Genomic DNA, 24,809 nt, shown 5'->3' on the forward strand with positions numbered 1-24,809 from the left:
ACGGAAAATTAGAGACAGACGTCCATCAGCAAAGAAGGACAGAGAAACTTGTAGAAAAGGACCTTTGCATTTCTGTAACACCCCTCACTGGAAAGATCAGCTTGACTTATCAAGCAATAAACACTTGACTCCAAGGAAATTTAAACTTTTAAAGCATGATCCCAACAGCAATTTCACGCAGGTCAGTGAAAACAGTGGCTGAGCTAAACGAGAAAATTGATTTCAGATCCTCCTCTCGGCTTCTCCAAGCCCTCCAAAACCAGGCACCTTGCAGCCTGCATATCAAGCTGTCTGAGAAGGCCCTGGGTGGCCTTAAAATCACTGACATGAGAAATCGCTAATAAACCTCACCCGCTACCTCCCACCCTGCTGATTCAGTGGCCTAGGTGCACAGTTTGCAGTGGCTCCCTATTCTTTAAAAGAAACAAAGCAGGCGCTGTGAAAGTGCAGTATTAAACCAGACGACCGCAGATCGCAGACAGTGACAGTTTCATTAAGCGAGGTTTTTCCTGAAAGACTGCCCTTGTCTCCCTCTGTGCCACTCACGCAGGATTTACTGATGACTCAGTTTAAGTAGTTATAACTAATTAAGACACAGAAACCACATGTAAGGAAAGGTCAGAAAATACAAGGGACACTAACATGATTCAGACATTTTCTAGATAGATCTTAAAGGTAACTTCCAAGATTTACAAGTAAAGATTGGCAAACGTGCTGAGCATGAAATAGGTAATCATCAGTAATTTTATCCAATAAAGAAGCATACATCCTCTTGTCTCTCCATGTGAATTCCAGACTTAACCCGTATCACTTGATAGCAAGCAACTCCAAACAGGCGTTTTTGTTGTTGTTGTTGTTTTTTTAATCACATTAATTTGTGGGCTTTTTGTCAGTACAGATATTTTAATGTCAAACATAGGGAACTATTTTTAAAAGCCTCAGAGATGGTTCCTTACATTGTGTGTGTTGTAATCTGCCAATTCCCTTCTCAGTTAATCATTTAGTCAATAAAATATGAAAAAAGAAATAGCATGCACAATTTCTCTTAGCTTGTTCTATCTGCCCAACAGTCTGAAAGCTAGAATTTATCATCATATATGACCAAAAAAAAAGCACATTTGAGATGTTAAAACAATAACATAAAATGAAAAATTACTGAAACATGAAATTGATTGTCTAAATAGTTGCCAATTAATTTTCTGTCAATCAACTACTTGTTTTGCTGACTTAATGTCGTAGTTCTACTGACAGCATGTGTTGTGCATTGTGCAACTAAAATGGGTTGGTGCTATGACCTTAAGTAGTTAGGCCTGACTCTGGATGGATACTAAAATTTGCAGCTTATTGTCAAAACATTATGCTGAAGTGCGGCATTGTCCTTCTTATCCGTTTTGTTTCTCCTATTAGGGAGTGATGGATTTCCTGTGGCCTCCATTGCCCATTTGTGATAACTTTATTGTGCTGTGACACTTTCCAAACTTGGTAGCATCCTTTCAGCAGAACTAAGAGATACAAACTACCCATAATCTGTGGAAGCAGCAAAGGACCAACAGAAAACAGGCCCAAATAAGGACAGAGACAGAGCTCAATGATTTAACCTCATTTGCATTATTAAAAGTCTCCTCTCTTCTGCTGCACCAGAAACAATTTCTTCACACTGAACTGTGTTCAAAGCGAGTTTTGAGCAGTTATAGCACTTGGGAAAAGGCACTTGAGTGAAGAAAGTAGTTATATGTATGCAGCGGCTTTGTTACAAAATTAATTATCTGGAAAAGAAATAAATAACTGCCCTCAGCCAATCATGCAGATATTACGCTGATAAAAGGCAAAGGGCATTGTGCTTGTGTGTAGATACGTGTGTCTGTGTGTGTGTGTGTGTGTGTGTGTGTGTGTGTGTGTGTTTGATGCTGTATTGTAATCTATGTTTTAGGTGTTAATCTGTGAGTAAAGTGCGTGTGCACATGCACATAATATCCCCCTCCAATATTCACCTTGGCTGCTAGTTATCAGATGCTTTATGTGGTTGTTATCAGACTGCCTGGCTGTGTTTGGTATTAAGAGAGAGAGAGAGAGCGAGAGAGAGAGGGAGAGAGAGAGAGAGAAAATCAGCAAGCTACCACTGACAGAGCCAACACAGGGTTCTGCTTCATCACACAAACAATAGGTATAATTTATCTCCACTGTATCAGATTGTTGATAACCAGCATCAGACTAATGAAAAATAACAAGAGAAATGGCATACCGGGAAAGGTGATGTGGTTAGTCAAAGGCAACTTTCAGGGCCTGTTGATGTCAAAAACGGTCACTGAGCTCTCTGTTTGTAGACTCAGTGTACTAAAGAGACATAATGTTCTATATAAACCTCTAGCCTTTACACCATACTTAACCGTTAGCCTGTAATTTTCATGTGATTTAATCTGTAGCCATTTTTCAGTGATATTTCACTTCTTACCTGGAAAAACAAACAAAGTAATTACTTTGGCAAGGCAGATGTGGGTAAGAAAAATGTTTCTTACATATCGTAAAACATTACCACTTTCTACTACTCAAACTTTATACAAAAAATGGTGTTAAAATTTTTACAAAGATACATTTTTTTTCAGAAGGAATGAAGTTATCTCTGACTGACAACAGATTTAGGGTGAGCAACCGATCAGCTACATACGACTGCTGTGTCAGTGGTACACATCAACAAACAGGAAACAAGGCACACATTCTTTAAGCTTTCTTCGAACACAAGTGGGTTCAGGCCAGTTTGGTAAACCTGAGAGCAACACACAATATCACCCAACAAAAAAATCCAGGTCAATCAATAATTTGTTATTGCACTTCATTCTGTAACAATCATCCCTCGCTGTTCATCCGTATTTTGACAAATAAGACTAAAGAAAAGTCCCACAAATCTTACAGTTCTTTTCTTACTCACAAAATTAAACCACCTGTCAAGAGACCTCTGTCATAACAAGAAAACAAACCCAAATCCTCAATTATTAAGCCCATCGGATCAAAAGAGAGCCTATTGCCATTGTGCTGCTTTTTTTAAAAAAAAAATTAATTTTTTATAATTGCCCAATTCAAATGCTGACCGATTCAGCAGTCTCACTTTATTCCCTAGGACAGAGCTCAACAGCGCTGCCGATGCTTATGTTAATGTGACTGTGTTTAACGAAGTGTGGTGTTAATAATTAACACCAAGCTTTAACACATTATCAACAGGCCCATTAATCTTGAGCTATGTCACTCTGGGGAAACAATGCCGGCTATGATGGAAGCCACTTAGGGACCGAATCGTTAGCTTCATGGTAAACACGTTAGTTCTGCAGACAGGCTGGCATGGACAGACACACACTCAACACACACAACGAGACATTCACAAAAGCATAAGTACACGCAGCCGGAGCAGCACATTTACAAGCACAAACTCTCTCTGTCTCGTCGTCTCTATTTATCTGCCATTCTTGTTAAGGTGAAGTGTCCCATCTGGAAGGAGAACAGCTTGAGCTGGTGTATGAAGTAAAAAATAAAAATAAAATAAAAAAGCACACACATCAAAGGCATTCACACACAGTCTCACACAGACCTAAACAGACACACACACACAGACATATATCTGTATGACACTTACTCCAATCTATTGTTTTGCTGATTACCATAGTAATTTTTTTGGTCTTTTAGTGAAGCAGATGAAAAAAAAACCAAGAGGGACATGATTGATGATTGATTAGTTTGTTTGAGGAAGCCAGATAGATAATCTTCTTTAGTACACAATTACATACACTCAGACTGTAAATTTGTATCTGCTTATTCTTTACACATTCACGAAGCAGTTGTGTTTGTCTATGACTGTATTTAAACTTCAATTAGTTCCAATAAATGTGGCATTGTAGCTGAACTCCACCAACAGTATGGAAGATATGACCTTGGGAAATGCCCCAAAATAGAAAACACTGATGTCACGCTTGGTGTCAGTTCATAATCAGGCAAACATTGAAACAATAAAAGAGGCTGTTTATTCAAAAGTGCAGTCACAGTCCCCTCGGTGTAAAGTTGCATGTGGATGAACTCACTGTGTTGACGCATGCATCACGTCTAGAGAAATGACATTTGTGGAACAAAGATAATTATCCTTGTACAAACAATCTACTAGTAAAAAACAAATTGTTCCCCCCTGAATTCTAGTCGCACAGCTGCAGAGATAAAACAGGAGCTTAATGGACACTTGATGATGCTGGGATGAAAGGAGTAAGAGTCTAAACAAATCCCGGCACCTAGGCCTCTAAAGCCAGCAAGTATGCTCCCACTGCATCAATTATATTCAAGTTTTAAAGGAGTATTGTGAAAAACTCACTGTGTTTATGGATAATTGTTAGTTATATCTTTTTTTAGGCACATTTTTCCCACTGTGATCATTAATATCCAATGTAATCTAATGTAATCTACTCCAATCTAATCTAATCTAATCTAATCTAATCTAATCTAATCTAATCTAATATAATATAATCCAGTCCAATCTGATCTAATTCAGTTCAATCTAATGTAACATAATGTAATCTAGTCTAATTGAATCGAATCCAGCCCAATCAATCTAAACTAATGTAATGTAATATAATCGAGCCCAATCAATCTAATGTAATATATTATTCCCTAATCTAATCTAATCTAATCTAATCTAATCTAATCTAATCTAATCTAATCTAATCTAATCTTGCCCAATCAATCCAATGTAATGTAATGTAATGTAAAATAATATAATGTAATCTAGACTAATCTAATCCAGCCCAATTAATCTAATCCAATGTAATCTAATGTAAAATAATATAATGTAATCTAGTCTAATCGAATCACACCCAATTAATCTAATCAAATGTAATCTAATCTAATGTAATCTAATCCAGTCCAATCTAATGTAATGTAATGTAATGTAATTTCATCCATTCCCATCCCATCCCATCCACACAAAAAAATTGTTTTTCTTTTGAACATTACCTGTTAAAAATACAGATTATATGCTTTTACTGACTGGATACAAGCAATGAAGCCTATTTTTTTTTTTTTTACTGAAAGCATTTCACTTAAAAAGATATGAAGCAAGGTGCAACCAGAGACAGATGTTTAGACATCTATCAAACAGACTTGTTCCGTCAGAGGAGAGCCAAATAAAAGATTACTTCCAGGATAGACTATGATTCAGTGTAAGGCAGAATGTATGGGTAATAACAACGAGTTGTTAACACATCCATATCCATATGTGTATCCCGAACAAACACATGCTGAGGATGCACCCAAATACATGCACATTTTCATACTGAGATGCATATTAAATTCTTGGTCAATATTCCAGTGTTAGCTGTCTTCATGTTTGGCAAATGGCTCAATCTCAACATTGCAACAATCTGCACTGAATCACCTTTTTTTTTTTTATTGTCAGACTGACAGTCTATACCACCCGTCATCCCATAGACCCCCACACAATCTCTTCATCTGCACTCCCACTACTCTTTCTTCTGTAAGTGCACCTTGAATCTATCAATCTCACAGGAGGCAGTCAGTCACAGGCTTATCAGTAAAAGAAGACAAGCAGAAAATCACATGGTTGAGGTTTAAAGGCTCCATAAAGCAAGGCCACAGTAAACAACACCACCAGGGGTTAGGCGGTCTTCCTTTTTGCAGGGGCTGTGGAAAACACACACTGAGACATTGCTATGTCAGTGCTACACTGCTATGTCTCAGTGGAACATTAATGCTGGGGAAGAAAAAAAAACACATTTGTACTACCATCATGGTTACAGATAAGTTTATCCATGTAACTTGTCATAGCTGAAATTCATTTTTTGGAGCAAAGCGCTTTTTGGTGTGCAGGGGAGGGTTAGAAATGTCACATTACTTTTGAAACAAACAGTTAATGGAAGCAATAGGCAGTCAGGCTATTTACCATTTATACTGTCTTCCAATACTGCCACTGATGTTAAAAATGAATTCATTCAAAAAATGTAAAACCTTCCAAAGATTAAAGGAATAGTCAGATCTAGAACTGGTCTTTTTTCAAACACTTTTTCTTCTGGAGAAAGCCGATGGGAAAAACGGTCAAGTTAAGGTTTCATAGCACACAAACATGGGCAATTTGATGTTTCATCTTACACAAATAGACAGATGGAGTACTTTATTTAAAGAATGATTGGAAAGTATATTTAGTCACTTTCTTGCTGAAAGTTGGATGAAATGAGCCACACCATTCTCATGTCACTCAATTATGAAGCTACCTTAGTTTAGCACAAAGAACAAAGGCTTTAAAAAAAAAAAAATCTGATACAGATTTTTTTTTTTTTTTGTATGGATTAAACAAATGAGCTGTAATGTGTTAAATAATGTGAGGACAGAGACGGGTTAGATTTTAATCTCATTCTCAGTCTTTATGCCAAGGTAAACCTACTGGCTGCTGGTTTATGTGTCCCAAAGAAACCCGAACACTGTATAAACAGCGCTATCTTAAAAGTTCATTTGGGGTTTCAAGTTTTTCACACGGAAATGCCGAAAAATGACTATACCCGTTACATAATTTTTGGGGTTGAGTACCTAACCCAAATCTTTTCAACAATCTTTAAACAAAAATAAATCTGTTATTTTAATCAAGGTAACGATCTGTTTCATTTATCCATTTCAGCCCCTCTACTTGCTATGATGGGATGCAGCCCCCAGCTAACGATAAGGTCCATGGTACGGAGCCACACTTAAAATTCACTGAGCCTCTCCCCTCCAACACAGGATATAAACTACATGTATTACACGTACCAATATCAGTAAAGGAGGCTAAAGAATAACTAAACATTAGACACGGGTGGGAGAGACAGCAAGAGGGGAGGGAGAAAAAGCAGTCATCGCTACCTGCTAAGCTGAAGATCGATTTTCATCAGCGATGGTGGTTGTTTAACGATGAAGACAAAAACTCCCATTATCCCACGCTGGTTTGAGGCAGACAAGACATTACAGCGTGTTCAATTTCACTGGTATTTAACTGACTTGAGATAACATAAAATGTTTTGGTTAAACAGTTGCTTTAATACTTTAACCTCAGTGTGCACGAGTATAATAGATGTTTGCTATCAGGCTGATTCTCCAATGAATGAAGACACATGCTACGGAGCTGACAAGCCCAGCCTGCAGTCTGTGACCTCAATCTGTTGTCAACCAATTGTTATGCAGAGCATATTTCACAAATATCTCCAACCAGGCGAAAGGTTAAAGATGCTAATAACAAATGAAAGGCTTTCTCTGCTTGCTTGTTGAACAGTAGCACATTACTAATTAAAAAAAAAAAAAAAAAAAAAAAAAAAAAACTGCCTGGAGGAAAACAGAAAATGGAAGCTTGAAATTTTTATGCAGCAGGGAAATTGTTGAAACATGACACAACAATATGGTGGTTTGATTTCTCTCTCTGGGTCTAATGGTGCATTTCTCACTAAAACAAGGAGCTTTCATTCATTGCTTTATTGGGTAAGCAAATGTCACGCCTGGGGCCCACATGTGCAGAGAATGACTGGCCTGTTTGTGCGACGCTAAATCACAAGCCTTCACACATTTTGGTGAGGTACAGGCATTAATCAAAGGTGCACACATTAAAGTGACTAATAAAAACACCCTGACCTGGCACTGCTGTATGAACGCTTCCATTAGTGGCAGTGTTAGCAAACATAACTGAAGCCCTTCCCATGGCATGTACCCTCATCACCAGCTGAGCATTTGAACCAAAAAGAAACAAGACATTGTTCGAGTGGAATCAGTGGAATTCAGTAGCATTAGTGGATTCAATTGCTGACATTTTGCAGGGCAATTAATTTTAGCAATTGGGGTTAGAAATACCCACAAGAAAAGACACATGTCAGGACCAGGCCCTGCTGAGTTTTGCCAGACACGAAGAGACTCCATTTTTTTCCACTGCTATGGTTTTGGAAAAAGGAAATTGGGCAGCTCCAAAAATAAGAGCCCAGTTGACCAGAACACACCAAAACTATACATATGATTATATAAGTGGGATCAAGCAGCACATTAACATTGCCATGTGTCTCAATGCAGCTGCTCCATGGGATAAAAATGAATGTTTAATACGTGAGAACCTTGCTAATGTTCCTTTGGTTGCCACTGTCACTCTTACAGTTTTCCCTTCATACTTTCCTCTCTTCTTCTTTTACTCTCACTACTCTCACTCTTCTTCCGAACCTCCACTCGCTCAATATTTCCTCTCTCTCTTCGTGCCTGTCTCTTTCTCTCTCTCTCTCTCTCCTTGCAGCAGACCTCAGAGCAGACTGGTTTCATCAAACATGCGATTCCTATTCATAGAATGTAAACAGTAATGCAGCCAAGTTGGTGTTTCCATTTCACATTCAGTGTAGCTGAGCAGACTGGCTTAAACTTAACCCTGTCACTGCTCCACTGGAGATGGCGACGATTACAAAACCAATTTCAGAATAAATCTAGGTCACATCTCAAGTTATTATGTCGCCTGCATCTTCGTCTTTTCTGTAGAATCGTTGATTTTTACTAACATTTTCTTCATTAAAGAGCCTACAAACCACACACTGCACTTTAAACTTATTCCACAGTTAAATTATGTTCGATATTTGTTTCAAATTATTTTCTCAGAAAGCCTGGCAGAGTCCATATAGTGGAAAAAAATGTATATAGACATTTTGTATATATATATATATAAAAAAAGAGAAGCTTTTTGAAAACATTTTTTTACAATTGCCTTGCAAGCATCTGACAGCCTTCAAGGTCAGCCTGCAATCTTCCACCACTTCAACAGAGTATTAAAAAGGCAGCAGGCAGAGCTGGCACTCACTATACCAGTTAGCTTCCCCATTCCCTGGTTACCAGTGTCAGCACTTGATGGAGAAAACATGGGTCAGGCCTCTGGGGACAAGTTATCTCAGTTTTCCTCACTACGCCTCAGTTGATCTCATGGAAGCCCCTGTTATTACATAACAGTGCAAGACATTCTGTATAAAGGATGTTGGTACAGTCACAGTTCAGTATTGAAGTCGGCGTTTCGGTCTAGCTATTGATGTACAGCATCCAAAGTAAGTTGTTGGCACTGACATAATTGATCATTTGTAAATGTAATTATATAGGAATGATATACTGATAATTTTAGGCTTTTGTTTCCTGTATAAAACACATGTATAGACAGGTCTGTGAAAACAATGTGAAGATGGAGGAATGAAAGATGAAAATGCAGAATAGTGGCAATGGATCTTGAAAGCAAGTTATAAAATTATTTACAGTGTCAGAAAAAAAAGAGGAATTTTTATACCATTAAACTCTTGTTTTTCAAGCATGTCTAAAATGATGAACACAGAGAGAGGTAAGTATGTGTACATTCCTATTGAGGCGTGTGTGTGTATATATAGCAGTACACATACATATACATAAATGGGATTATGAATGCTGCTGCTGTGCCCCAATTCTAAATATAATTAGCTGTGCTGGTACATTTGGGATAATGTGTTTGCTTGGTGTGTCGCTCTCGGTCACTTGTTCATACTTAGTGCGTATATGATAGCAAGTGTCAGCATGTGACACTTCTGAACATGAGTTGCTGTTTGCCTCTTCACACGACCAGTGTTTGCTTTATCTATATGTTCACATGCAGGTGTCAGTCAGTAATATTGACTTCCCTGGCTTGTCATTAATGGTGCATGTGTATATGAGTGCACAGAGCCACGCTCTTTTTCATAGCCCTGTGAAAAGAGTATAGTAAACCTATATTATTTCCGCTGCCTGTTATCAGTGCTGATGAGGGCTCTACTGTGTGAAGGACATTTGCTGATGCAAGACACTGCAAATAAAATAAACAATCAATTCTTGTCGAGCACAGGGCCAAGCCAGCCTCGCTAATTGGTTTAATACATTCATACATGAAAGCAGACTGAAATTAGATTTTCACAGAGTTGTGACAGTGAATAGAGCACACCTCCTCTCCTTTACCCTCTACTTAATACCTCTGCCTCTTATAGCTTGGCAGCCTGTGGGTAATAACGTTAATACTGTCAGACGTCGTCTCATCAGCTCTCTGAGGCTCTTTTGCTGTGGTGGGGAGCCTTATCAGGCCATAACACAACACTGTAGAAACCATGCCCCTGCCTCACTTCATGCTGCTTCCATTATTCATGTGCATTTGCCCAGGTGAGAACAAACCCTGGATCAGAAGTTGGCAGAACAGCTTATTAGATATTTAGACTCGGCTGTGCACACTGGAGGGAGCAGAGGATGAAGAGAGAGGTAGAACAGAGGTATCGCGAACAGTCAACAAAAGCAAAAATATAAATAATAAGCACGCTGTTTGTGTGTTTGGGTTGGAAACTGCTGACCCTGGTAAGCAGACTTCTCAGACAGACTGTGGTCAAGTGGACAGTACCATGTAATTCCCCTTATCAAGTATTTTCTTTTCTGTAGCATTCTTTCAGAACTAGGATACACTGTAGTTTAAAAGTGACCAGGGCATGAAAAAATAAAAGTATCAATTCTTTTATTTAAGCAATTCAGCCTCCATATCTTGTTCCAGCTTTCTGTCTCGTTTATTTTAAAAGGTTTAAAATTGTGAACTATATTCTCTTCCTGAGCCTCAGTTTGGCTACTGAAGCTTCTTAAGACTATCTGGTTTACTCTCATACACAAAGAACACTGACTAATATTTTCAAAGCCAGCTTAACTTGAACATTGTGCAAAAGCTGGAACATTAATTCAGTTTTTATTTTTTATTTTACTAACCTCCACAGAACTTCACTATAACTCATGTTTTGAAGCAAAACAATTTCCTACATGACATAAAATAAGATGACACAGAAAAAGCCCAAACCGCCACACTTGCAAAATCTATTGACTTGCCTTTCAGAAAACAAACTTGTTTCGACTGACACTTGACACCAATTCAGCTCCAATTTTTCAATATTTTCATCTGTCTCTCTCTGTGTATATATGTGCACAAGAGCATGGTGCCAAGTTAATGGCTTACCTTTTACTGGAATTTTCTATAAATATGCAAATGTACTCCACATCGTGTGAAAAAGCAATCTACGCACCACATAAACGGCACTCTCAGCTTCCGAAAAGAGGAGCTTTTCAGCGGGAAATTGCATTCTCGGCCCCTGTACACCCATATGAGGCTGGAAAGACAATAAAACAATAGCCCTCTGTATGAAGATTGACGATATGTTGCTGAAAAGTTTTCTCATTGCGAAAAACAGCTGACAACTTTAAATGCATCGTATTTGTGCTCGAAATGAGCAAGCTAACTGATCCGTAAGGTGTCAGCCACTTCATCAATAGCTTGCCAAACCGTATTAGTAAATGACGTCGTCCATGCTGGTGTTATTGATTCTCAAGAAGTGTGACGCCCAGGTCAATGCAGAGGTCTTAAAAGCATGAACAATCCCGACTGCTCGTTTGGCAGATGTCCTTAAATAGCCAACTCTGTGTTTGTAAACTACAAGGGACTTGTCAACTTGAAACGACAGGAGATGGGGCTGTTCACAGCAGTAATGTCGCGAGATAAAAGCCTAAAGTTAGCAAGAAGAGGAAAGCCTATATACACTTGTAGCCACAGATTCTGGTAGTGTGTGATGATAAGACTGGGATAAAGTAAGACAAAGAGCCAAACAGGGAATGCCTTGATGAAGAATGTGTGTGTGTGTGTGTGTGTGTGTGTGTGTGTGTGTGTGTGTGTGTGTGTGTGTCTGTGTGCACGGGCCACCTTATGTGCATGCTGATTCCTAAATCTGCCTACACTAGCAGCTAGAGTTCAATCTCCCGCACTGTCTGTGCAGCCTGCCAGACGAGGGAAATAAATTTATACGCCTGATACAAACGATAGTACAGATGAAAGACTTGTTGGAGTTGTCTCGGCTGAATCATCCATAACCCTATTACATAGAGACGGAGCGACTAACCTCATTTTGGGGATGACTCTGTCTTCCTCTCTCCCTTTCTCAGTGGAGGTAGAGGCAGAAAAAATGATGTGAAATGACAAAATTAAATCCATGATTTAATATTTTAAACTCTAGATGCGTTTTCCAATCCGATACGGGATGCCTCGGTGTAAAAGGCCTTATTGCCACGCCTCATGCTGCACGTTGTAGGACAACATGTGCCCAGATGTATAGGGGCTGCATTTATCCAGATTACAAAGGGAAATTTCTCACAACCATTACATTAAAACCAAACTGCACCGCGCTGTCAGCAATGACAAAATGCTGCTTGACCAAATGCTTTTGAATGCAAGCTTTCGTGCTCAATGTACAGCGTTCACCTTGGGTCAAAGTCCGCACACTCCCCCCAACATGATACATCCAGAAGGGCCATTTGCGACTTCAACTGTAGTAGATGCTACCATTAATAAAGCAGGAGGTGTTTGTGATGTGTTACTAGGCTGTTCAGTTATTCATGGCGACCGGGTTTCAGGAAGAAAGGGAGAGGCGGGGGGGGGGAATAAAGACGTGAATCAAAAGAGATGAAAACACACTACAAGGAGGTCGAGAGAAATAAGGGCAGAAATAGATCACACACTCGGAGAGCAAAACAAAAAGAGCAATAAAGACCGAGAGAGTGGAGAGATGAGGAGTAGTGGGAGACCTTGCCATCAGTGTGACCCCTGGGAGGGGGTTCCTGTCCTCTATCTCACTCTACAAAGTCAGAGCCTTCTATTTATACAGCACTATAATGTTTGGCATTTCCTTCGAGGGGAAGTGTACGAGCCATTGTTTTCCTTGGCTGCTGTTCGATGGGCTCAGCAGGCTCCGTGCATTGAAATGTCAGCGGCTTGTGGCTCTATTTGTTCGATTAGCTTATTTATCACTGATAAACAATCATTTGCTCCTTCTCTTATTATCTTATCTTCAAATCGTATTATCGTCATTGGTGAAAAGACAAGCTGATTCACAGCACAAAGATGAGTTCAGACAGCAATTCGGTAGATCATGTTTTTTTGTGGTGAAATATTAATGAGACATGTTGTGGGTCGTCGGTTCAACACAGCTGTTAAAAGGCAGATCTGAGATTGCTGATTGCAGCTGTAGCAACAATGATATAGCTGTGAGCTGCAAACTCCTTTGCAGTGTCAAGCAGTCACTCTAAACTTAAGTAGCAGACAACTGACAAAGAGGAAAACACAGGCAAGACCATGTAATAACAAGATTCTTTTTGTGAAATCACAGAAAGAAAATTACCATCCATTGATGAGTTATCTGAGAACAACACAAAGCAGGTCAGACAAGTGCCTGGCTTTAAAAAGTACATTTGCATGTTTTCCCTCCATTCGCCCTTTATTGCAGCTCATGCCTTTTCAGCATAGATTTGATACCACAGAAATACTACATGTGCCAGATTGCAAAAATTATAGATTGAGAGAAAAAAGAGTTAACCTGGGCAAAGATGGAGTTAGCTCTCACACACTCTCTAAAATATTGTGAATAATGTGTTTGTGAAAACAAAAACACACTGCCTCCTCGCTGTAGCTCTGCCACTAAAGCTGACACAAATCAATAGGTTGTTAGTTAAACAATAGCTGCCCAGAATTACTGGCATTTTAAAAATAGCTGGGTCCCCAGGGCCCTGCAAAGCCAAAGAGAATAATTGTGAAGGTTAACAATGCCTACTGCTATATCAATATTGAACTGATGGCCCGGAGACTGAAAAAAGGAAATCGGTCCAAGGGCTTTTTGCTGGAGGCATGATCACAAGAACTCCTACTCATAGTAATGATGGGTCCGGATAAAACGGTCAACTTCAGTGGAGCAGCTTCGTATTTTAAGTCAGTGTTAAAATACAACCTCCTGCAGGCGCTGACAGGTGATCTGTGCATAGCAGGGTCTTAGGAATATAGACTCTATAACTAACCTGTCAACCAGCAAGAGAGGAATAGAGCTGTTTTAAGAAGGAAGGTTCTTAAAAATGCCTGCTGGGTGGATGACTGTGAACACTGAAAGTATCTATGTGTCTGTATGTGAGTATGTGAGTCAGTCGAGGATTCCCCCCCCCCCCCCTCCTGTACCCCACTGAATTTTTGACTTTGCTCTCCGATCTGTGTCACCATTAACACTCCCCAGAATCCTCAGAATATCCTTGATGCTCAAAAATCTTTTTTCACGCCTCCTCCTGTTTACACCTACCTTCTCGATCTGTCTCTTTATAGTTAATTCTCCTTCTCTGCCGACATTTTCTGTGTCCAATCCCTCTATTTTTATCACAACTGCATCCTGGCTTCTGCCGGTGAGAGGAGTTGTTCACTAAGGTGAACAAACACACCTCTGTTAAATGGTTGAAATAAATAGTGAAACTTAACGTCACAGGTTTCCATTATAATTTTTATGACAATGATCTTCTAATGCAGTGATGTGTGAAACAAGGTGGACATTTCCTCTCTGATATCTTCAAATATTCTATTGAAAATAAGAAAAAAACAAAAAAAAACCTGCAAACACTGCACTGACATGCCATTTTTAACTACCTTCAGGTGACACCACTCCCTGGGCAGAACTCCACACATCCATCATCTCATTGGCTCCTGCTTCCTAGAAAGAAGAGGTGTGGTGCACTCCACCCAACAGAGAGGCTTCTGTGGACAGCATTACGTCAGAACTGGGCCTTACCCCTGGTTTCTGGTGCTAGCAGGTGAGATCATGGGAAACATACGCATTGCTATGGGAGTACACACAAGCAGCTGGCTGTCAGCTTGGTTGAAGGTTGGCTGCCTCCTCCGCTCAGCTGCTGTTGTTAGGCTGAGGTGGAACATCCCTCCCAACATCCCCCTTCCTGACTGGGACGCCAGTGTTCAGCACACTTTACGATCAACAGGAGAAACTAAGGCCGCGATCACACCTACAGTTAGTCTTGGTCAGTTTAAAATCACACAAATATGTTTGTACTCTGCTGTTTAACAGTCAATATCAAAACATAATTGGTGTTAACTGGAAATATTTTTTACTTAGATTGTAAAAACAAAAACCAGGATGGTCACTGCCACCCAAAGGAGGACTGTAAAGAACAGGACCTGGAACTCCAGATTGCAGAGGACGATTTATAGAGTTTGACATGTATGTGTAACCAACTTGAGGTCTAAGTTTTCCTATTGGTCAAAATCCATTTAACTTCTGTTTCCATGTTTCAAACCAAACCTTGCAAGCTCCATTTTTGCTCTGAAAAATTGGTCTGGAAATCATCCACTCAGGATCTATTGAAAGAAACAGTTGCAGCTCGGACCAATCAGCAGACTATGTGATGTGGATTAGATGATGATGCGAGTGAGCAATACATTTGAATTCCAGCTCCAACTGACCAAAGTAAATGTAAATTTAGGTAATTTGGGTCTATGATGCCTCCAGCCAAAACAAATGTGTTTTGATCCTTGCCAGACCACAGTAAGCAAAATGAGGACAACAGAGTGGAGCAGCCAACTTCAGCACTAACAAACAAGACCGGCAGACCGGTGCATATTTCAGCACTTTACGAAACTGTGACCAACTCTGGAAAGAAAATAACTTCCTCTACAGTCTTTTTGCTTTTTAAAAGCACTGTGCCCGTACAGCTCTTTAGAAAGAATGGCTTTCCCCCCATACTATCCTTGCAGAAAAGAGCCCGTTCTCCCCTGCTGGAGATGTAACGTTAACGACAACACATTTGAGCACTCACGATGGCACAGCCACAAGTTTAACGCCCAGACGGCATAAGCATAAAATCACATAAATGTTGTTTTTGGCCAGAAGGAGAAACCTGAGCAATGGGGTTCCATGCATGAGCACGCTTTACTGATCTACATGCAGTGCGAATGTATCTGGGAGACAGACAATGCCTCTCTTGGCAGGGACCTTCTCTGCACTCAGCGCAATGAAGAGATCAAAGGACTATTGAGACAAAAACAGGAGGCAATCTGTCACACCATACATCCATCCTTGCTAGGTCTGCCTAAACTCCCACGTCCGTTCCTTTGATTAATTCTATATCACATAGAAACCATTTCCCTTAAAGAATGATCCCCAGTCAGACTCTGCAATCTGTTAGTTTCATTCAGCCCCTACTTTTCATCAGTAATTACCATAGCTCTTCCATTCACATTTTATGCATTATTTCACCTCCATAATACTCACTGTAACTACAACTATACAGGTCATTGCTTCATAAGATGTATCTGGCCTTGGTTTGACTGTTGTGAATAATGTGAAGAGATGTACTCGCTGTAAGTAAGAACAAGTAATTGAAAATTATTTCCCATGCATATCAGTCTGTTGCAAGAAGTAAGTTAAATGTTGGGAGAGAAGAGGAGGAGTTTTTTTTAGTCTTTATATAACACTATAAACAGCATGTGTCTCTTCTTTAATAGTGGCTCGTTGCTGTTTCACCTGTTTTGACACTGTTCGATATTGAAACTGCTTGTTACAGATCCCTGGGGTTTTGTTTAGCTGTGTAGATATAGTTTGTCAATACGTGTTGTACAATTTGCAATTTCTCTACACAATTCATGACAGCCTGAAGAGCATTCAATACTGTCATTAAGCTTACTTCAATGCTCTCAACCCATCACTTCTGTACCGATCATAAAGCCATGACATCTCAGGAATTACTGCTAATATTAAAACAGACAAGTAAAAACAAATTGCATTTGATCCAACCACAAGAACACAAACACTGAAATCAAACAGCATATCTAAAGTAAAACCGTCTTCTTCTGACTTTGGCCCAACATGTGCCAATACAGAAGGGTTTTCTTAGCTGGTTTACTATCCGTATGTGCAAAAACAATATGGCCGAGGGTGGTAAAAACTCACGGTTTATTGAAAGAACCGTGTTTTCTGGCAGAGATTATTTATTTGAACCGTGAGGAAGAATTAGTGGAGTTTGCTGTGTTCTAGATTTGCTGTGGAAAGCTGGAGGATTGTGATGAATGGTGAGGCGTGGAGCAGAGGACAGGGATTTTAAAACATCAGGGGTTCAGATGAGTGGCTTCTCTTGGTATGTGCCTCGACTGCATGAAATTGACCACCTCAGTGCACACACACACACACACACACACACACACACACACACACACACACACACACACACACACACACACACACACACACACACATACACTATGGTATGTGGGTGCCAGTTGCTCCTGTCATGAGGCTCAGAGGATGTTATTTGCTTATATTACTGGCAGCTGTATCAACTTTGATTCTATTTTCAAGTTTCATTGAGGTAAATGGAAGACTTTCAAGACTTTTTAATGTCACTTGGAATTAAATACACGACTCAACTCTTAAATCAAAATGGAAAAAAAGTCCTCGCAGAGCACCGGTGGTCTAAGTGGACTTATTTTTAAGCTGCTGAAGTTAAGTCTAGTGTTCAAGGTCTTTTGGAGACTTAAATATACTGTAGATGAGAAATGCAATACAATTTATGATCTGATAAGTACTTGCGGACACAATGACAAATCAGCTAAATGTCAGAAATGATTTAATGGAAAAATGGCCAGAAGGCAGTGAGAGATATTTCAGACAATTAGCACTGAGGACAAACAGAAACATGTCTCCTGTCGTTTTCTTAAGTTAAGTGTCCCCTGTACTGTCATTAACACCGTCTTATAGTCAGATTGTTTGCATTTATGGCACAAAAGTCAAAAGTATTGTTTATTATCAGAGGTTTTTTTTCAGTTTCTTTCAGCATTATAGGAAAAAGTTCTAGTAACAGCTTTTTAACCATGTTTTGTGACACCAGCAATGTAAAACTCTGCAATCCAAACCATGACTGACACAAAACATCACACATTAAAATCTTGTGAAAATGAATAATCTTAAAACAATCTATATTGATCCATTAAATTCAGTCTTTCATAATGCATCACTACGCAACAATGTTTCTATAAATCTACTACTTTCTCTTAATCCTGTTGTTGTCATCAGTGAATAGACAGAAATCTATGCACAACAGGTCAAATGAAACAAACCAATAGCAGGTAAAGCAGACTTGACACTAAGCTTTGTGATGCACACTGACAGGGAACAACACCCAGCTTTTCTTGGAGGTAAAGAGTTGGGTGGAAGAGAAAAATGAGAGACACAGAGAGTGAAAAGGAAGGAGGTTAAGAGAGGGAGACCACAGGAAACAGCCCTAAAGATAAAAAAAAGACAGGAAAGCGATTGTATGGCATTGGAAGGTATAAGCAGCCTAGAGCATTGACTCTGTTCTTGTCTATTCGAGATGGAAGCATACATGAGTGTGCTGATGTGTAATCAGCCTGATGAGGCATGTTGTGTAATGGAATGAGACAGTCAGCTCCAAGGCTTTAAGAAAAAACAGAACTGGGTAAACTAAAACTACTTCTGCTGCAGAGCACTTATAGGACATGCACAGGGCTGATTGGCTTTGTGCTTTTAGTCCACCTTGACGTGATTTTGCTTTGCTCACAAAGCTGACATGGGGCACAGAGAGACACGAGAGGCAGTGTATTAATCTGAAAACAGGATTTGAAATTCAGCAAAGAGGAACTGATTTAAGTGAAGGTAACAGCCGAATAAAAAGCAGAACAGTACTACAGACATGCTACCTGGCAGACATTAATCTCATTACAACAGCACTGACCTTCCCTGTTAATGCTACCAAACACCGCTGCATACATAGGTATTCAAAGACACCTAACAACAAGCACTTTTGCCTCATACTGTCAGCTGAGCTCAGCAGGATTATTAGAACTCAGTTGAGCTCGATGTTTTGCATTCAGCACTGCAGGAGATGAATTATGTGTATTGACACTTCAACACTTTACTGATGACTTTGTGCATTTCATCACAATTTGACAAGGTATTAATTCTGAGGCAGCAGCTCCTTTCAACACGACCCAGCGGCAGATTTGTTTTTTGATTTAGAAGTCAGTGTTCACAGCTGAAATCAGAAAGGAAAAGGCTTCGATCATATAAAAATGACATGTGCATCTCTATCGGAGTCTAATTAATCAGCGAGACTGCCATCCCTCCAGTAAATTCTCAAATTTGCAACAGTGAAAAACAAATTAACATTTAATTAATGTCAAAAATATGTAGCACAACACATCAAAACTCCAAATAAGAGTAGCGCTGGAGTGATATTTCAGAACAAAATGAAGATGTTCGGTATCAAGTTCAGTGTTGATTATCAAAGCATCTATTTCAAGCTCTACAGAGAACGATTCAGGTTGCTGTTCTTTTCTGTTGGAAGGATGCCAATGGACAGTATAAGGATGCAACAAGGACCATTATGTAGCCTACTTAATAATCCAAACAAAACGAGATAAAAATGTAAAAAAAAAAATCAAAGTGTGTTTTTCATGTACAGCATACTGCTCCCCAAGTGAACCTATAAAAAAAAAACCTTGAACAAGCAGTGTGCTTTTAAAACTGTTCAACGCTTTGCTTGACAGCAGCACATGAATCTCTCAGCTGAATCAGTCTAATAACAACAATATGCGATCTTGTGCGCAGCAGAGTAGCCAACCCAAACTGAATGCCGGGCCACCTTATGGTCCTGTGGGAGTTACATGGGACTTCAAAGGCAACTGCTGAACATTATTCTGGCAGGAAAACAGTTTAAATGTTTCACCGCCAAAACGAATGTCTCCACAAAAAGCTGTTTGGTTCAACACCAACAGCACAGCTCTGTCCCGATATGGAGTCCGCGTGTCCTCATTGTTTTCACAGACATGAAAACACGCGACGAGAAAACCTGTCCAAGCACCAAGTGTCTAAGTTTAAACATTATACCAGCAGCCTACCTCAGACATGTTCATGCGCGTTTTGACTCAGGTCCGTTCAAGAGAAAGCTTAAGGCAAACACGGCAAGAAAATCCCAATGGATGGTTAAAAAAAAAAAAAAAAAAAAAAAAAAAAAAAAAAAAAATAGCCACCGGTTCCCGTTTCTATTCCCAGGCGCTTCTTTCACCCCCGGCGTGTGAGCGCTGCCACAAAACCTGAGCCCCGCACACAAGCTTAGACCGAGTCAGACACCCCTGAGCGCGGATGGGAGGGGTTTCAGACACCTACCAGCTTTACATGCCCAACACTCTTTTCTTCTGTCATCTTGAAAGTAGCCCAAAATTAATTCGGAAGAAACAGAAGAGGGTGGACAGAGAGGAGTGTTGGGGAGGGTTGAACCGAGCCGGGATATTGTAGAAGACTCCCTTCTCTCTCCGCTTCTGTTCCACAAGGCGCAGCGCGAAAACGCAAAACACCAGGCTGGCGCGTTCAGTCAGTGGGCTGCACCGCTCCGCTGGCGACAGCTCCCAGGCAAGAGAAATATTCAACTTTGGAAAAATGAGAGCGAGAGAGAGAGAGAGAGAGAGGAGGGAGGCAGACAATCACAGGAAAGCGGCTCCTCCTACCCGCACAATACAAAAAGCAAAAGCCAGCAGATAGAGGCTTCAGTGCGTTGAAGGGAACCGCTCTTGGTCACAAACTGTAGAGCGCTCTCACTGTAGCCTCGTGGCAAATTCAGTGTGTATGTCAGCAGCAATGTACTCGTCACGCTGTTTTGTACAGTTTATTGGATTGTCAAATTCCAATCTGAAGGTAAAATATGTTAAAAAAAAACAAAAAACAAACAACCCAAAAAACACCGACTTTATGGAGCGAAGTCACCGTAAACCAACAGCACCACTGCCCAGTAACAGAGGTCACGCAGTGAGGTCACAGACAGTTATATTCAGAAACAGATGACAGCAACTTTTCCAGCCTGAATGAATAAATGGCCTCAATCACTCCTCGGTTTTTTTTCTGGAAAATGATGCAACCCTGGGTAATAAAAGCAGCTTCAGACATTAAATACCCTGCATTGTTCATTGTTATCAATAACAGGGAGGTAGTACCACTGGAAAAAAGGCCCAAAGGCAGCAATTAGAATATTCATAGATTGAAACTTGAGCTAAAGTGGTTTATAATAATGGCGATATCACACTTGAATTTCCTGGATTAATTACAGGATTGTGTGTGTGCCAAGTAAAGCCTGTCTGTGTTTAAATGTGTGTGTAACAGCCGGCCTGTTGTTAGTCATTTATTTGTCCCACATTTATTATTTTAATATCATATTTTTACAGGATATCACAACAACATATGCCAGACAATCACTGTTACTCTGTTCGGAGGAGGTGGGTGGGCTGTCTGTGCCTGCAGGTGTGTGTTCTGCTGCTTTGGTGTGAGTGTCTTTGTGCTTGGAAACAATGCAGAGGTTAAGAGGTTTTGCAGCAGACTGCTCCAGCATGTTGCTGCTAATCCCTGCCAGCCATGTCCTGCACCTGTCGGGCCTAACACTGCTTATAAAACAGTGCAATGGGACCACATGGACTAAGGTCTCCCCATAATAATACAGACACATGTGAAAGTAGTCAGAATAATGTAATATTATTGTAATTGGTATTCAGGGCTTTGGAAAAAAACTTTAGCCCTCTACAGAGTTTAGAAAGGTGTATGTGCTTTTTTTTTTTTTTTTTTTTTTTTTTAAACAACAAAAAAACAGGCATATTGTTTTCAGATAAACGGTGTTTAAAAGTAAAGTTTAAATGATGATTTAGATTTAATTCTTATTTCGTATCTAAATTACTGATTATTTAAAATAACATTTTTCATCATTTATAAAAGTCAGTTCCAACAGACCAACCTTTATTGAGGTCACATTTGAGGCATTATTGATAGTTTTTAGAGATCCAATGTAGGCAGGATTATTGACACGTTAACACTGATGTAATAGATTCAGATATCTGATATATATATAAAACATGCATGTAAGACTTTAGCAACGTGTCAAATGAACCTACAACCCGTGTGAAGCACATTAGGGAGGCTGCTGTGGGTAAACAGTATACCAGACAAGGTGTGGCCTGACATGCAGGCGTGTTCTGCGACTGTCAACAAGCGCTACCACAAAGCGTCTGAGAGCCCTCTTCAAGCTTACTGTTCACTATATTTACCTGTCTGTCTCTATTGGATGTATCTGCAAACACAGATGGGAGACCTTTTCTTGTCTTGATAACTGTTTGTGGGCCCCCTCTTTGCCAAACCCCGTCTTACTGTCTGCAGCAGCGTTGGCCTCGTTCGTGTCCTCCCTCTACCTGCGTGGTTTATTTTTCTCTAAGATAGTTGAAAGCCACTGTGGTGTTAAGGTGGTGTTACCAGGCAGACAGGTTGAATGGTATTTCAGTTTGATTACAGAAATAATACGAATTATTTGCTACCTCAAAGTGGTGGATCTAAATAATCTAAATTTATAATTTTACAAAGACAAATTGGTAAATTGATAAAGTTTGATTTGTTTGCCAAATGTTAATTATATGCTTTATGCCGTACAGGCAGGAGATACCCAGTTCTTTCTACTATTTCAAAAAATATTGTGTGATGTAGATTATTACATATTCCTCTTTCCTTATCTAAACCCTCTTTGTGTGTGTATATATGTTTATTAAAAGTACACTCTTTCTTGAGCACATGGTTAGAGCAAGCTACAAGTGAATATTACTTTAATTCCCCGAGGGGGGTGGGGGGGGGGGGGGGTTGAATTAGGTCTTTTACCCTTTGAGCCTGCAAAATGGCTGGCTGACTGACTGCACAGACTGAGCCTGGATTCAGCCCCAGGCAACCATAAGTGATGTCTTCACTCACTGACCACATGGACGTCTGAATTTTGTGTGACTGGCAGTCATCTGCTCTGAAAGCAGCTTCGGTGTCGAGCACTCTAAATGAACTCAGCAATTTGTGGGTTGGACAGTACTAATGTGTGTTTACTCAGAATGTATGCATTGCAGATCTTTTCTTCTGAGCAGTGCAGTGGTCAGGGGATTGCTATTGACACTTTGACAGAAGCCCATTTCTCTTCTTTTCTTTTTTTTTCCCCCTCTCAGTCTGAGACACTGAGACTCACTTGCTGGTACACAGTACTCCCAGGTGATTACGACAACTATGCCAGCAAATATACAACTGATCAAATATATTACAGTTGTAGGATTTCACTTTTAAAGTGAAGCCTTTGAGCTACAGTCTCACATGATGCACTCTTCTTACTGCCTCACAATGCACCCTTTTGTCTATGACTTAAGCCATTGGTGCCTTGCTAACACTCTCGGACTGGCATGCCTGCTATCACACTTTCTCACCTGACAGCTACATGTATCCTGTCACATGCTGCTGCTGCTTCTCATATAGCAGCCCCACCTCCACCCTCCCTCCACCTGTAGGCTCTGAGTCTACATTTCCCTCGGATAGAAATTATCATCAATTCCCAATCCCGGCTGTGCTAACCTTGGTATTTTCATTGTGGGGAGTGATGAGGTCAGTAACTAGATACTGAATATCACTGCTATAGATGGTTTACATTTACATAATAATGAATTCCTCCCAAGTTGGCTAATATATGATTTTACTATTTGAATGAACTCAGTGTTGGGTTTATCAATTAATATAGCAATTCATCAGTGCACCTGATATGATTTTTAAATAAAAAGTTGCACATTCCTGGAACACCGTAAGTGAACAGAAATGTAATTGTGATAACTTTGAACCCTTAGAGTGAAACTTTATTAAAACAGCCTTTATTTGGCAGAATTTAAATAAAGGTTGTTTCTTCAGAAAACAGAGATGTAATGAAAAAAGTGTGATGAATTCCTACGAAAGACAAAGGCCAGTGACAGAATGAGGGCAGCTGCAGGACTGAGGCTGCTGTGGACAGTAAACACACCTGCCACTGGAGACTTGGCCTCAGCATTGTGCTGTTGTGGCCCAGGCGTGGGCCATGTTACATATCAAATTACCATCAGCCTAACAATGCTTGTGCGCGGGCATCTCTGCATGTGTGTGTGTGTGTGTGTGTGTGTGTGTGTGTGTGTGTGTGTGTGTGTGTGTGTGTTAACACACGTACACACAGGAGCGCACACCAGTGCACACTTGCATGACAAATCATCAACACCGAGCAGTGTGTGTCCAGAGGAAATGCATCAGCTCTTCTCTTCCTCTTTCCTCTCCCAGCCCACAGCTCATCAGGGACTTACTGTACAGCACCAGTCTGTCTGTGCACTGCAGCAACATGAAGTGATCACGAAAAACACTCACTCACAGAGACATAAAAAAAACTTTGTTCCCTTCAGAACATAGGAATCTGCAGCCCAGTGCAGAAATCTCATGAGAGTGATGCGGTGTTTAGTACGCTGTGCCTGGATGTGTTTTTACTTCTGTGGTGTGCTATACCACTCAGTAACCATGGCAATCACACAATCTTAACTTAAATTTTACATAAATTGTATGAATTATTTCTTTGATTACATTCACCCACTGTTTGTGACGTGTATTAGTGACTATAATGACAACAGTCTCAAAAAAGTTGGGAGGGGTATCACCTGGCCGTCTCGTTCCCATTTTAAAAATGATGTCCTGATAAACAGATCAATAAACGCTTGCTACGTGTGACGGTGTGAAATCGCACCTTCAGCTTTCCATTAGTCTCACCACCTCATATTAATATTTTCATTTCCACCTATGCAGACAAAAACACAATTCATATGTGATCCAACAACAAGAATGCTTTTTTTTTTGCACTTTAACATTTCAGACATTAAAACATCTTCACATGGAGACTTACAGCCACTGAGTTTTTGAATGTTGGTATCTTGACTTTTATAGAACTGATAAGGTATTGGTTTACGCATTAAAATCAGTTAAACACCGACTACAATTCACCTGGACACTTAGCTGGACATTAGTGTGTATTGCCTACTGTTGCTACAAGTTCCCCTGCTTGTCAACTAGTCAGTGTAGACATACTGCCTGAAG

The 24,809-nt window shown here is 40.1% G+C and overlaps 1 protein-coding gene across 4 annotated transcripts in view; it reads right to left on the reverse strand.

Moving 5' to 3' along the window:
- The window catches only part of mid2 (midline 2), a 144,734-nt gene that overhangs the window by 72,069 nt on the left and 47,856 nt on the right, over window positions 1–24,809 (reverse strand). Inside the window, exon 1 of one of the 4 annotated variants that reach the window (XM_069170434.1) lies at window positions 20,043–20,125. The exons of the other annotated variants lie outside the window; for them this stretch is intronic. The gene's annotated coding sequence lies outside the window, so the exon portion shown is untranslated. Of the gene's footprint in view, window positions 1–20,042; window positions 20,126–24,809 lie in introns of those variants that run through there. 4 annotated transcript variants of the gene reach the window in all.

This window comes from Embiotoca jacksoni, unplaced genomic scaffold (genome assembly GCF_022577435.1).
Source record: "Embiotoca jacksoni isolate LCO1_2020_lvr unplaced genomic scaffold, fEmbJac1.0.p SCAF_5, whole genome shotgun sequence".
Lineage (NCBI taxonomy): Eukaryota > Metazoa > Chordata > Actinopteri > Embiotocidae > Embiotoca > Embiotoca jacksoni.